This window comes from Bos taurus, chromosome 16 (assembly GCF_002263795.3).
Source record: "Bos taurus isolate L1 Dominette 01449 registration number 42190680 breed Hereford chromosome 16, ARS-UCD2.0, whole genome shotgun sequence".
Classification (NCBI taxonomy): Eukaryota; Metazoa; Chordata; class Mammalia; order Artiodactyla; family Bovidae; genus Bos; species Bos taurus.
Window position 1 is genome coordinate 6,987,015 of NC_037343.1, and position 14,128 is coordinate 7,001,142.

At 41.4% G+C, this 14,128-nt stretch overlaps 1 long non-coding RNA gene across 1 annotated transcript in view; it reads right to left on the reverse strand.

Moving 5' to 3' along the window:
* The window catches only part of LOC132342440 (uncharacterized), a 30,169-nt gene extending 16,665 nt beyond the window's left edge, over positions 1-13,504 (reverse strand). The window contains exons 1-2 of the long non-coding RNA XR_009490813.1: positions 12,725-13,504; positions 11,615-11,750 (exon numbers count right to left, since the gene is read on the reverse strand). This is a non-coding gene — a long non-coding RNA (uncharacterized lncRNA). The remainder of the gene's footprint in view (positions 1-11,614; positions 11,751-12,724) is intronic.
* Positions 13,505-14,128: the final 624 nt, after the last annotated feature.

A 14,128-nucleotide genomic window follows, 5' to 3' on the forward strand; every position in this document is an offset into this window, starting at 1 on the left:
TGCCTTAAAAACCCCAAACTCCCTGAAAGCTCTCAGTGAAGTCCTTTCCTAGAAAGCTGAGGCAGGAGCGTGGTGATGTGTTTAAACATCTTGGTGTCAGAGCTCTAGATCTGGGGACCAGGTCATGGTCAGGTAACTGTTCCCATAAATTATCTCATGAGTGGTAGTCTCTGTTCTGACAAGAAAGGGCAGGTCCTGAGGCACGACTTACCCTCCAGGGTCCAGTCCTGGAAGAGTCAGAGCTCAGCTGGCAGCACCCTCAGGGCTGGGCCCTCAGACCCTCCTCAGCTGTCATCGCTGAGGGAGCCGGGTGCCAAACGCAACTGGTCCTCAGGCTCCTCAGGCCGGCCATGTGGTGGGGGGTGTGGGAGCAGGTCTTGCAGATGGCATCCCAGGCAGACTGTGCTGCCAGGATGTGGCAGAGGCGGGGAGAGGGTCACTGGCTCCTCAAGGCCTGGGCCCGGCAGTAGGGGCCACAGTGAGGGCTCTGGAGGTCAGCAGGACACAGCCCCCCACATGTCCCTTGGGCCCCCAGATCACTGCTGGTCTGTGGCTGGATGAACTGGAGCACCCTGGGGGGAAGGCCGAGATTGACTCTTACCTCACTGTCCACCTGACGACCCCTGCTCCACTGACCTTGCCTGAATGTCCCCACTAACTATCACTCACTGACAGTTGCTTCCTTGGGGGGAGGAGCCCATTGCAAATGGCTGAACAGGACTTGTTGCCTGGTAACAGGGTGCAGAGTAATAGCTCACAGGTATGGCTGTGCTGAGGTCTGCTCTTGGCTGTGCTCTGTTACAAGTCTCCTGGTCGAGTCTCCATTCAGCCCTGTCCTTTAGAGGTACCCCAAGACAGAAACTAGATGGTCACAGCTGTCAGCTTTGGGTGGTCTCTTTATATCCCACAGTACTGTCTTTACTGGGCTCAGGAACGTGATATATGAGTTGGAGCCATGGACATGTGAACTACTTCCTTCACACAAGCTACTTTTCTCTCATCCCTGCTCAGGCCCTGTCTCCTTCATCCCCACTTCCATTTGATAGTGGAGCACTGTCACACATTCCTGACTTTGTACTTTGGTAGGTCAGAATATCTTGCCTCATGATGAACAGGAATAGGAAAATGAATAATAATAAGATGCAAAGTAATTTAAACATCCTATTTCTACTCACATGTACAAGCAATATTTATTAAGAGTCAGAGAAATTCAACACCGAGCTGAAGCTTAATGTCTACAGGCAGCAGTCAGACAGGAAGACTGCAGTAGACTGGAAGCCCAGGGGCACCAGCTGCAACTGCTCTGCCACTTAAGTCCCATGGGTCAGCAGATCTAATGGAGCTAGAAGCATTACTGGCAGATAGAGAGGTTGTTCAGTGCCACTGCCATCACCGACCCGATGGACATGAGCTTGAGCAAGCTCTGGGAGGTGGTGATGGACAGGGAAGCCTGGCAAGCTGCAGTCGATGGGGTCACAAAGAGTCAGACATGACTGAGCGAATGAACTGAACTGAAGTACACCGTCAGTTGTTTGGAACAATTACTTTGTTTTATGTTCTATATAGTTTTAATGAAGAAATTAGTAAAAATGCTATGTGATATACAAAACAAATTTTAAAAGATATGAACTCTGAAATTAGGCTGTTTGAGTATGAATCTTTAGTTTACCTTTTACTTGGTCTGTATCCTAGGAGTGGTTAGTCATCCTTTTCCTATCTTGTCTTCCTAGTCTGAGACATAATAACATCTATTTCATAAAACTGTTGTGAAGAATAAATTATGTGTGTGTGTTTAAACTAGTTGCTACATCTAATGAGTGTAAATGTAATTATTATTATTCCTGTACACAAGGGAAAATATACAAAAGAAATTACAGAATTAGATTTCAATACAGAAAACAGGTGAGCAAGTAACTTTGTTAAGTATAATTAAGTGTACTTTTATAGTAAAAAATAAAATAACTGATAAGACATAATAAATATCACTTCTTTTGATCAAATATGAACCCAAACTTTCTGATATAAGACAGAAATGTGACCAAGAAGAACAGAAAGAACATCACTTGTTTTTCTCTACAGAGCTACCTAGTGTACTTTTCTATAAGAGTCCTGTGTCTATACAGACCTTACAGAAGGTCAGGACTCACACCAGTCCAGATGAAAGAAAGAGACACCAAGAGTCCTGTCTGAGAAATGATGCAAACCACATTAATTCTATGAAAAGGAGTAAGGCACGTATCCAAGAGCAGACGATTTTAAAACAAGAAATCTCATTTTTATAGAAAGAAACATAAAAATTGGATAACACTCATTCACCCTTAGATAACAAATTTTGTGGATCGAAATTAATATAGTTAATCTTCCAGCTTCAAGTGGAAATTTTGTTTACATTCCATCTTCTGATATGCATAAAAAGTACTGACTAAAACTTTTATTTCAGAACATCTATATAATGTAGAAAATAATCATTTTGTGGAATATTTTTAACTTTTGTTTTTGAAGTCACACAATCTAACCAAAATAAAACAAGCTATTATTTATTGCTTGGTAAGGGAAATCTGCATTGCTGTCACACCTAATTTCCCTAAGAAAGTTAAACGTTGTTATTCCGGTGACGTCATGGCTGACATCAGTTTAGGATAATGAGGGTGTGTAATTTGTTTTGCGTAGATCAGCACTGTTGCAAGTAATGAATGAAGTTCTCAGGTGGGTCAGTGGTAAAGAATCTGCCTGCCAATGCAAGAGACACAGGAGAATTGGGTTTGATCCCTAGGTCAGGAAGATCCCCTGGAGGAGGAAGTGGTAACTCACTTCAGTATTCTTGCTGGAAACTTCCACGGACAGAGGAGCCTGGAGGGCTGCAGTCCTTGGTGTCACAATCAAACATACAGCATGCACTCAAGCAGAACAGTATGTACAAGCAGCCATTATATATTCCAGTCCGTTGCTAAATTATGTTTTCTTAAAACTGAATTATCTGATGGAAGTAATCCAACTACAGGCTACTGTATTATGTAAGAAATAATTAGGTTAACATTATAACACAGTTCTTAAACTTGAATATACTTTTTAACTGTTAAGGCAGGGAGTTTTACAGTTTAAGCTTAAGTGTACAATCTTACAATGCTTAATGTCAAAGAACTGCATCCATTTACTTATAAATGTTTATCATCTTAAGAATGCATTCCAACTTGTGACAGCTTGTAACAAATGTCACAAATCTGATCCTTGTTTTTCTTAGTCATAAAGGTAAGGTATTTGACTAGGTAGTTCTTACTGTGGAACAAACATCAGAACTCATGAATAGCTGAATACACTTATCACATAAACACTAATGATAGATAAAAGCTGAAGCTGAATCTTCCCAAAGAATATCAGTTCCTCATAGCATTTCAATCTCCAATCCTGTCTGTATAGGCCAAAGTGAGAGGCACCAGTTTTCTGGTTCCTAAAACACATTTTGTATATTTAAGTAAATTAATGTTTATGTCACTGTAACTTTTCCAAAAGAAAAAAAGAAATAAAGTATATGTAATAGAAACAGTTCAAACTAAAAAATGAAGTTGCTGATATACTATACGTACTAGTACATATGATTACACAAGCAATGTTATTGAGAAGTTATCCACAAAACTAGAAAACATAAAATTTTCTAATCTGAATAAATAAATCAGCATAGATTAAAATGCAATTAATGCTGAATAAAAATTCTCGATGGTTTCTCAAAATCATAAATTTGAAGGCAATATGACATAGAATGACCCTTTGTATACAGTTTAGGTTACCTATTATATTGTCAAGGTATATTGTACTAATTTCTAATAATTGAAAATTGCTTTTTCTATTGGATTCTGACACAGTTTTGAAACTCAGTCCAAACAACTGGCACAGTACAGCAAGTTATTTCTAGCTTTGATGTTGCCTTTTATTTAAAATCAGAGCAACTATAAACATGAAGAAAGCTAAAAAGGACAGTTGGGTTCATATATGAAATAAATCCAAGAACAGGGAATTTGTCTATCACATGAGTATTGCTCCTTCTTGGTTGGTATGCTAAGTTATTGTTAGGATTATGGGGGCCTCAGTTTAACTTAATACTCCAAGTCAGTATTTCCACTTCTATCAGTGAATAAAAAAAGGGAAAATAATTAAATACTACTACACATATTTCCCTGGATTGGGAAGATCCCCTGGAAGAGGAAATGTCAGCCCACTCCAGTACTCTTGCCTGGAAAATTACATGGACAGAGCAGCCTGGTGGGCACAGTTCATGGGGACCCTAAGGGTTGGACACGACTGTGTGACTTAGCAATCACTCTCTCAAACATGTCTTAAGGCTGGAATTCCTTATGAGCTAATTAATTTCAAAATGCCAAACAGAAGAAAAGAAAAAAAATCCAAAAGCTCTTGCTGAAAATGAACTCTCAACAAAAGTTAAAACAAAATAATAAGAAATGCAATCTTGAAAATCCCAATGAAGTTGACAGCTAAACACTGATTTCTGATAAAATTAATCTGTAAAGAGCAACATTTCAAAGTTTTGAAATAAGTCTGAAAATGATGTTCAAAATTACATCTGAAAGCATAACTTATACCTAAATGAGTAATAAACTATGGAATAAAACAGAGTGAAATTAAACTACACTAGATCAGATATCTAGATTCAATCCTAATAATACTTTTATAGTTCTTGAAATTACTGGTAAATGTTTTCTAACTATGCTTCAATATTTATATAAAATATTGTAAAAAGAAACAAACTCTGAATACGTTTTATTAATTATTTCATAGTTATTATTTACCACAAATAAAGCTTATTAAAAACATGCCAGGTTAGAGAAATTGAAAAAGACACATGTACCTTACTGTTCATTACAGTACTATTTATAATAGCTACAACATGGAAGCAATCTAGATGTCTATGGACAGATGAACAGATAAAGAAGCTGTGGTACATATACACAATGGAAGATTATTCTGTCATAAAAGGAACACTTGAGTCCTTTCTAATGAGGTGAATAAACCTAGAGCCTATTACAGAGTGAAGCAAGTCAGAAAGAGAAAAATAAATATGGTGTCCTAACTCTGTGTAGATCACAATAAACAGTGGAAAATTCTGAAAGAGATGGGAATACCAGACCACCTGACTTGCCTCTTGAGAAACCTATATGCAGGTCAGGAAAGCCACAGTTAAAACTGGACATGGAACAACAGACTGGTTCCAAATAGGAAAAGGAGTATGTCAAGGCTGTATATTGTCACCCTGCTTATTTAACTTATATACACAGTACATCATGAGAAACACTGGGCTGGAAGAAGCACAAGCTGGAATCAAAATTACCGGAAGAAATATCAATAACCTCAGATATGCAGATGACATCAACCTTATGGCAGAAAGTGAAGAGGAACTAAAATGCCTCTTGATGAAGGTGAAAGAGGAGAGGGAAAAAGTTGGCTTAAAGCTCAACATTCAGAAAACGAAGATCATGGCATCCGGTCCCATCACTTCATGGGAAATAAATGGGGAAACAGTGGAAACAGTGTCAGACTTTATTCTGCGGGGCTCCAAAATCACTGCAGATGGTGACTGCAGCCATGAATTTAAAAGACGCTTACTCCTTGGAAGGAAAGTTATGACCAACCTAGATAGCATATTCAAAAGCAGAGACATTACATTGCCAACAAAGGTCTGTCTAGTCAAGGCTATGGTTTTTCTAGTGGTCATGTATGGATGTGAGAGTTGGACTGTGAAGAAAGCTGAGCACCGAAGAATTGATGCTTTTGAACCGTGGTGTTGGAGACGACTCTTGACAGTCCCTTGGACTGCAAGGAGATCCAACCAGTCCATTCTAAAGGAGATCAGTCCTGGGTGTTCTGTAGAAGGAATGATGCTAAAGCTGAAACTCCAGTACTTTGGCTACCTCATGAGAAGAGCTGACTCATTGGAAAAGACTCTGATGCTGGGAGGGATTGGAGGTAGGAGGAGAAAAGGACCACAGAGGATGAGACGGCTGGATGACATCACCGACTCGATGGACATGAGTGAACTCCCGGAGTTGGTATAGACAGGGAGGCCTGGCAAGCTGCAATTCATGGGGTCGAAAAGAGTCGGACACTGCTGAGTGACTGAACTGAACTGAACTGAACACATATATATGGAATCTAGAAAGATGGTACTGATGAAATTATCTTCAGGGCAGCAATGGAGACACAGACATAGAGAACAGACTTATGGACATGGGGAGAAGGGAGGAGGGAGAGGGTGGGATGTGTATTGAGACAGTAACATGGAAACTTACATTACCATATGCAAAATAGCCAATTTACTGTATGGCTCAGGGAACTCAAAAATGGGCTCTGTATCAACCTAGAGGGGTGGTTTGGGGAGGGAGATGGGAGGGAGGTTCAAGAGGGAAAGGATATATGTATACCTATGGCTAATTCATGTTGATGTTTGGCAGAAACCAACAAATTTTGTAAAGCAAATATCCTTCTTTAAAAATAAATTAATTAAATAAACAAGCAAACTCAAAACATGCCAGGTGTTAGGGATTTCCCTGGAGATCCAGTGGTTAGGTCTCTCAGCTTCCACTGAAGCGGCATAGGTTAGATCTCTTGTTGGGTAACTAAAATCCCACATGCCACTTGGTATGGCCACAAGGTTATATATACGTATAGATAGATAGATAGATTGTGTTAAGGAATAAAAAGATTTATTAATTAAATAAACATGCCAAGTTAGTTCTCTATAAATTCTGAATATAAAAACTTGAAAAAAGTGATCAGAAAATGAAAAATCATAATAATATAACACATAAAATATTAAGATGCCACTTTTAAAATGCTCAGAAGTAACACTGAAGTTGAAAACAAAAATGTGCTCATGCAAAAATAAAGGTGATAAGTGGTACAGTAACAATATCACTGATAGAAATTATTTTTCCTAAATAATCTCTAAAATAAACATAATTCCAATCAAAAAGAGAGAAGTACAAACGGGGAATCCACATACTATATATTTAAAATATAAAATAACACTGGCTTCCCTGGTGGCTCAGATGCTAAAGAATCTGCCTGCAGTGTGGGAGACCTGGGTTCAATCCCTGGTTTGGGAAGATCCCCTGGAGCAGGGCATGGCAACCCACTCCAGTATTCTTGCCTAAAATATCCCCATAGACAGAGAACCCCGGCAGGCTACAGTCCATGGGGTCACAAAGAGTCAGACTCGACTGAGTGACTAAACACACACACAGAAGAAAAGAATTTATTTTTTAAAAATTGATCTTAAATACTATGACAAATATGCAATGTAACTAAATCACCAATGTTAGTCTCAAAGATACATATTAAATGTGCACACACAAAAAGGGAAAAGACCAAGAGCATAACTGATGCAAAATTTGGATTGGCAGGTAATCTGCAGAAGAATAATCAAAATAGTCAGAAAACAAATAAAAGAATAATCAATCACATTGATGATCAGGAATATTCAAATTAAAAGATTATATGATACCCTTGTCCACCTATAATATGGATTTAAAATAGTCTAAAATACTAATTTTTAAGGCTGAGTGATGAAGAATTGATGTTTTTGAACTGTGGCATTGGAGAATACTTCAAGAATATCAAGTAAGTCAATCCTAAAGGAAATCAGTCCTGAATATTCATTGGAGGACTGATGCTGAAGCTGAAGCTCCAATACTTTGGCCACATGATGTGAAGAGCTGACTCCTTAGAAAAGACCCTGATCCTGGGAAAGTTTGAAAGCAGGAAGAGAAGGGACAACAGAGGACAAGATGGTTGGATGGTATCAGCAACTCAATGGACATGAGTTTTAGTAAGCTACGGGAGATGGTGAAGGACAGGGAAGCCTGGCGTGCTGCAGTCCATGAGGCTGCAGAAAGTCAGACACAACTGAGCGACTGAACAACAATGACAATGATACTACTATACACCTATTTAATATTTATTTAAAATAGTGTAAAATATTACTCTTTTATAAAAATATAAAGGAAACTCTAACACACTGCTGGCATATAAATAGAAATATTTTACGGTACTTTAGATTACATTTGGCTAATATCTGAGAAAGTTTAAGATGCCCTTGTACATGATCCCAAAACTCCACTTCCAGGTATATACCCTAGAATTGCTCTTATATAAAGGCTTAAGTACAAAAATGTTCACAAAAGAATCTCTTAGGTTGGAAAAATTAGCATCAGTGTTGCAGTGAATACTGAATATGCATTAAATAGAATAGTGTGGAATGCTTCCATTGACCTCTTATTTCTCTCTGGTTCCCCAGGATAATTGTGATCTTTTTCTTTCACAAGATTTGACACCTAGCCTATGTGTTCACAGGTCATTATCAAAAGAGATGAATATTGGTTTAAACTAACGACACATCTGTGGACATTCAACTTTCTCCTTCCTTTCCTTCTAAGTCACCATGAATTCAGTGTATCTACAGTCCCATGAATGGAATTGCCCTTTGGGGAAGCTGGACATGGAAGTAATCAAAAATGATCTTTACCAGTTTCATGACATCATGTAGTTGTCTTTTAAATTGGGCACTCATTTGCACATAAACTAGCAAAGATATGTACAAGTTAGGGTCTTGCCTGCAACTGTTTCCCCACCCACAAATTTACACAACAGGCTGATATTCCCAAGGACTGCATCTGAGACTCTGACAAGGATTGAGCTAGCCATCAGACTGCTCAGTAATTATATAATGCAATATTTTATGTATTTTTAAAGCATCACTAGTGAGAATGTTACAGCACAGGGAACTCTACTTAATGCTCTGTGATGAGCTGAATAACAAGGAAGTACAAAAGGGAGGGGATGTATGTATAAGTATGCTGATTCACATTGCTATACATTAGAAACTAACACAGCATTGAAAAGCAACCACATTCCAATGAAACTTTTTTAAAAAATCACAAAAAAATAATGAATGCTAGGATCAAAATTTTTATCAACTAGATCACCTTCAAATATCAGGGGAGAATTCATACATTTGTGTGTATGAATATACACATCTGTCTATCCCTGGTGGCTTAGATGATAAAGCTTCTGCCTACAATGCGGGTGACCTGGGTTCAATGCCTGGGTCGGGAAGATCTCCTGGAGAAGGAAATAGCAACCCACTCCTATATTCTTGCCTGGAAAATCCCATGGACGGTGAAACCTGGTAGGCTATACTCCATAGGGTTGCAAAGAGTCGGACACGACTGAGTGACTTCACTTTACACATCTGTGTGTGTATATGTGTGTGTGTATATACATATATATATATATATATATATATATATATGTTTCTCATACACTTTCCTCTTCAGAAGAGTTACCCCATAAATATTTACATTTAAATTTATATTTGAAGGAGTAATGAGAAGAAAAATGACACAACTACATGGATGTTAAGTTATATGAGAATGAATATGACCAAGTATATAATAATTTGTTTTCTTGAAAAATTAATCAAGGATAAAAAGAGACAAAATAGAAACCATATGCTACAGAAGTGATTCCAGGAAAGAGACCCTTAAAGCTGGAATCTGGAATAGGGTGTCTACTTTGGTTAGGTTAGAGGAGGGCAATGGTTTATTTTTCACGGAACTGGGAGAGTAGAAATTAATGTAATTCAGTGGCAAACCACAGCAGCAACCACAAAACTTATCCCCTGTACTCTTCTGGAATCACACTATAGATTTTGGGCCAAAGAACGTCTTCTGTGGGCATACTCAGAGTCTCTAATTTCTTGGAAATGCAGAAAACACATCTATCTGAATTTAAGTTCTCCATTCTAATCATGAGAGTAGCAATATTATAATGTAATTTCAAATGTTCTTTGACTTGAAATTTCCAGTTTGGATTGGGAAAGAAGGCCCTGAGAATGAGTTGTAACTTTGATAGACTCCTGTCAACCTGCTTACCTCCCATCTCTCTTCCACCCCTTCTCCCTCTTTTGTGGAGATTAGAGGAACCTTCCGTTCCTTGTTTTGTCATTAAGTCATATCCAACTCATTGGTGATCCCATGAACTATAGCCTCCTAGGTTTCTATGTCCATGAGATTTCCCAGGCAAGAAGACTGAGGAGGGTTGCCATTTCCTTCTCCAGGGATCTTCCCAACCCACAGACTGAAGCGGGTCAGCCTGCTTGGCAGGCTGATTCTTTACCATTGAACCACCTGGGAAGCCCTAGAGGCCTGTGTAGTGAACATGAGTTTGGGTAAACTCCGGCAGTTGATGATGGACAGGGAAGCCTAGCGTGCTGCAGTTCATGGGGTCGCAAAGAGTCAGATACGACTGAGTGACTGAACTGAACTGAACTGATGTATCAGTTCAGTTCAGTTGTTCTGTCATGTTTGCTGGTACTGCTATTTAGTCGCTTCAGTCGTGTCCGACTCTGTGCGACCCCATAGAGGGCAGCCCACCAGACTTCCTGGTCCCTGGGATTCTCCAGGCGAGAACACTGGAGTGGGTTGCCATTTCCTTCTCTAATGCATGAAAGTGAAAAGTGAAAGTGAAATCGCTCAGTTGTGTCAGACTCTTAGCGACCCCATGGACTGCAGCCTACCAGGCTCCTCCATCCATGGGATTTTCCAGGCAAGAGTATTGGAGTGGGGTGCCATTGTCTTCTCCATCTGTCATGTCTAACTCCTTGTAATCCCATGGAGTGCAGCACATGAGGCTTCCTTGTCCATGACCAACTCCTGGAGCTTGCTCAAACGCACGTCCATTGAGTCAGTGATGCCATCCTACCATCTCATCCTCTTTTGTCCCCTTCTCCTCCTGCTTTCCATCCTTCCCAATATCAGGGCCTTTTCCAATTAGTTGGTGCTCTGCATCAGGTGGCCAAAGTATTAGAGCTTCAGCCTCAGCATCAGTCCTTCCAAAGAATATTCAGGACTGATTTCTTTTAGGGTGGATTAGTTGGATCTCCTTGAGCTCTCAAGGTCTTGAGAGTTCAAGGGACTCTCAAGAGTGTATATACATACATACATTTTCAGAGAATATTATATTTTTCAAAATATTAACATACATCATCATAGCCGTCAATACAACTATCTGATTAAGTAGTTTCTTTATTATAAAGATTAGTAAACACAATTTTTGGAGAAGGCAATGGCACCCCACTCCAGGACTCTTGCCTGGAAAATCCCATGGATGGAGGAGCCTAGTAGGTTGCAGTCCATGGGGTGGCTAAGAGTCAGACACTACTGAGCGACTTCACTTTCACTTTTCACTTTCATGCATTAGAGAAGGAAATGGCAACCCACTCCAGTGTTCTTGCCTGGAGAATCCCAGGGACAGAGGAGCCCGGTACATCAATTGCTGGTATCATCATCATTTACCACCAGATATCAAGGCTCTTATAAACCATTGGTAAATAAGATTGTGAAGCATTAGTGTAAAAATAGGAAGAAAAAAAATGGCCAGTAAAACAGAAGCCAGACAAACATACATTAATACTTCACAAAGTTATGTTATGTGTAAGAAATGCTCCACTGCAGTGAAGTGAGAGGAAATTGTACTATTTTTAAGAAATTGAATGAGTTTGTTTAAATAAGTACACATAAAAAATAATAATAATGTAACCACCTACCTCATACTAAGGGCTTCCCAGGTGGCTCAGTGGTAATGATCCACCTGCCAAGCAGGAGACAGGGGACACAGGTTCTATTTCTGGGTTGGGAAGATCCCTTGGAGGAGGAAATGGCAACCCATTCCAGTATTCTTGCCTGGAAAATTACATGGACAGAGGAGGTTGGAGGGCTATAGTCCATGGGGTCACAAAGAGTTGGACTTAGTGACTGAACAACAACAGCAACCTCACACTAAACACATAAATATATTCTAGATAGATTTTAGATATAAGTGCAAATAAAAATAGAATTGTCTCTTAGAAGATAAAGCATAAGGAAACATTTTCAAAATCTTGGAGTAGGAATTTTTTCTTATCCAGGATTTGAAAAGTAATAACTACACAGGAAAATACAAGGAACTGAAATGTATTATGAATAAGAACTTCTGCTTACCAAATGCATTTTCTGAGTAAATACACAGGACAAAGTATGAATAAAGTTATTTGAAATATATATTATTCTAAGAAAAGACTCATGGTCCCAATTATAAAGAAGTTTAATGAACTAATAAGGCAAATAACCCAACAAAAATTGGCAAAAGAACGTGATGACCCAAAAGCTTACTTGCATAATATCATTAGTCATCAGGAAAAATATGTATTCAAGAAAATTAGGACCCATTACATACTCAACAGGATGAATAAAACAAAAAAGAAAAAAAATTACCAAAAGGTGATGAATGTATTAAACACCTGAAATTCATCTCTGTTACTATTTGGAGTGGAATCTGTAGTATACGTTAGGAAAACAAAGCAGCAAAATATCTTTATATTCATGAAACAAATTCAAATCATTCTACTCGGTCAGCTGATAGTACATACAAGGGTGAGTGGTTCCAATCTGCCTCTCAAAATCCTTTAACAGGTGTGGACGTGTTTTTGTTTAAAAATAGCAATATTCCTACTTGAACTAGGTGGCCGGCCGTGACTCAGTCTTTCTGATCACCAGACAGCGCACGTGCTCCTGTCCCCCGGCCCTCCCTGTGCGTGTTTGTTGCTCTTCCCCGTCACTTCCAGCTTTTCCCCGCTCCCGGCCCACCCCACACAGGTGACCGCCCAGTGCCCCCTTACCCTGTTTAGGACCTAACCGGTCTTGCCTCATGTGGTGTCCTTCCCTGGCCTCCATGGCTGGTGGTGTCTCCGGGCACAGAAGTGCCCTCGGTCCCCGAGGGGGGAAGCTGGGCACAGCAAGTTGCATGTGAGGGCCGTGGAGGCACCGGTACATGGCGGGAAAGTGCTCTCCTGGGCCAGTTGTGGCTCTGGGTGTTGGCGGTGGTGGGCGCAAGCCCCGATACGGGGGCTCCATGGGGGCCAGGAAGGTCAATAGACATCCTGGGTGCCAGGGGACCGTCCTGCGCTGGAGGCTTCTTGCGGTGAGATTCCGTGTCCTGACGCAGAAGCAGCTTCGCTTCCGGGTCCTTCAGAATGACTTCCGGGCCCCTCGCAGTAGCTAGCGGCCACCCCACCCCCACTGTCGGTTCTATGCCTCTGCCGTGTCTATGCCACGTGGGCCTACGTGGCAGCACTTCACTGGTGCCTCGATCGTCCTGTCCTCTGATCCCTGGGGCTGCACCCTAGTGCGTCACACTTCCCTGGCCCGCCTTGCCCCGTCTCCATTGCCCTTTGCCTCCTTCTGTCCGCTGATGTTGTCGCGTGCTGGACCAGGAAGAGCGCCTGAGCCCCCGGCGTGACGCCCCCTGCGGTACCCTCGTCCAAGTGTGCGCAGGTCACCGGCTTGCTGCTGCTAAGTCACTTCAGTCGAGTCTGACTCTGTGCGACCCCATAGACGGCAGCCCACCAGGCTCCCCCGTCCCTGGGGCTCTCCAGGCAACAACACTGGAGTGGGTTGCCATTTCCTTTTCCAATGCATGAAAGTGAAAAGTGAAAGGGAAGTTGTTCAGTTGTGTCCAACTCTTAGGGACCCCATGGACTGCAGCCTACCAGGGTCCTCTGTCCATGGGATTTTCCAGGCAAGAGTACTGGAGTGGAGTGCCATGCCTATACCACCACCCCCGGGGGGGTGGAAGTGAGGGTGCCACGGCTGTCCCTGATGTGCCCGGCTGGTGTCCGTAGCCCCACTTCCGGCCCACCGGGCCCTCGAGGAGGGTCTCCCCATCAGAACTTTGGGGAAGGATGCTGCGTCCCTCGTGGATGGAGCGTGGGGGATCCTTCGGCCTCCCCATGGGAGGAGCGGATCACCCGGCCTCGGGTGGTCGCCCTCCCCCTTCTTCACCTCCTGGAGTTTTGCTGCCACTGCCCTTCACCCCACGCCTGCACGCCAGGTGCCCTGTGCTCACTTGGGATACCCAGGTGGCGCAGTAGAAAAGAATCAGTCTGCTAATGCAGGCAGTTGCAAAAGATGCAAGTTCGATCCCTGAGAGGGGGAGATGCCCTGGAGGAGGAAATGGCAACCCCCTCCTGTATTCTTGCCTGGAAAATCCCTTGGACAGAGGAGTCTGGTGGGCTGCAGTCCAA